At 37.7% G+C, this 1,850-nt stretch overlaps 1 protein-coding gene across 9 annotated transcripts in view; it reads right to left on the bottom strand.

Moving 5' to 3' along the window:
- TCF4 (transcription factor 4) overlaps positions 1-1,850 on the bottom strand; it is a 371,585-nt gene that overhangs the window by 305,176 nt on the left and 64,559 nt on the right. The window lies entirely within an intron of this gene.

Below are 1,850 nucleotides of genomic sequence, written 5' to 3' on the forward strand. Positions count from 1 at the left end.
TATATATATATATATAATGGCAGGCCCCTTCATCATTACAAAATAAAAATCTATTGATGAAGGACTATCCCAAGAAGTATGCTAACCACCCCTTAGGCTAGTTCTGCCACTCAGCTGGATTTTACACATCCCAAGCACTACCGTGGTGGTCATTTGGCAACTAAAGGCCAGAGAATAATTTCCCATCTGGTGTGCTGCTCTGAGTATCCCATTCAAGGACTAGTCTCTAGAAGTTTAAGAATAAAAAGTAACCAAAGAACTGGGAACAATGGTCAATTATCTAATTAGCATTTCAAAAGCCAGTGATAAAAAGGAATAATACTCTGAGGCCCACAACTCAAATGAACAGCTGTGTGTGACAAGATCAGTTCATTAAGGCTTCAGAAGTTTTCCAAGCCCATCCTAGGTCTTCCTCTATCTCTGGCTTCCTACTTTTAGGCAGGTGTATGTCTTTCCTCTAGATACCCACCATATCCCCTTTCCCCTCTCTCTCCTCTCTTACTCTCATCAGCCCCCTTTGATTTCCTATAAAGCTAGCTTTCTCAACTATTATATCAGATTTAGGTACAGTTTTAAATGTCTCCTGTTTTTTTTTTTTTCACATGCTCCAATCAATTCTAAATCAAATGAGTTTACATTTTAAATCCAATCTCAATTAGATGATATTGCTTCTTCATTCCATGTAACCTTTGATTGATTTCTTTTTTCCTGAAGGTCAACGACTCTCTATAAAGAAAAATACTCTTCTACCCATAATAAAGAAATATCACATTCTAAATCAAAGACCAGGTAGAGAGACTCCTGTTTCCTCAATGTCATTTTGTTGCTTAGTAGTAGAGAAAAGTAAATTCAAGGGCCTTATTTGTGGTAGAAATATGAAATGTACTATCATCGTCTCCAGTACAATCCTACAAAATACATACAATTAACCTCATTTTATAGATTTGAAAATGGGACACAGTAAAGTTAAATAATTCATTAAAAAAATGAGTTTCAAACTCAGCTGTCTTTGGCACAAGAGGCAAAAGAGGTCCCTCAACTGTGCTACCTTCCTATTAAAATACACAATTAAAAAGGCTATCACTAGTTAGATTAACAGTGAGCCCAATTTCCACACCTCTGGCCCAAAACTTGCACAAGTAGCAAATGACGCCGATTTACACAGAAATGGAATAACTCAATTCATTTCCACCTTGCCCTCAGCTGGAACCTAGGTGCTGGATATCCATGTGAGCTTCTCTCTATAATGAGACTTACCTCAGTTTCATGGAGGAAGAAAGAGAAATGAGGCAAAAGAAAATAAGGTGATACTCATTATTACTGGTAATAATTCTCAGGAAACACACTTTCTTGAACATACAATAAAATTACCATCAACACCCTTGAGCTGCCAGTCTCTATTCTCAGTGATTGTGTGCTTTACAGATATCAGCATTGACATCAGGCATCAGGTAGCCGTCTGTAACATTACAGGCATCCTTATCAACTTACAATATTTGTGTGTGTCATCAGTAGCTATGTGCCATCTTTGAAGTTCCACTGGACTCAATAATATATTTACAGAACCACAAAGGGGACAGAAATGTGTCCCACTTCAGGAAACAAAAACAAAAAAATGTACTTTACCGCACACATCACACTTGCCTATCTAACAAGCGATCTAGCAGACGTTACTTCAGTAAAGGTTTCCACTCTGGCTTCTCGTGCTTGGCACTTATTTTACCTCTGACACCATATGGGGCCAGATTAGTTTCGGGAAATTCTTTGTCTATGGAAGGCTCAAGGATTGCTCCCAGGAAATGTTCTGTTCCACAGACAGCAGAGGGATTTTTTTTTTTTTTTTTTTTTTT

The sequence above is a fragment of the Rhinopithecus bieti genome, unplaced genomic scaffold, assembly GCF_001698545.2.
Source record: "Rhinopithecus bieti isolate Rb0 unplaced genomic scaffold, ASM169854v2 scaffold_33303, whole genome shotgun sequence".
In the NCBI taxonomy this organism is placed as follows: domain Eukaryota; kingdom Metazoa; phylum Chordata; class Mammalia; order Primates; family Cercopithecidae; genus Rhinopithecus; species Rhinopithecus bieti.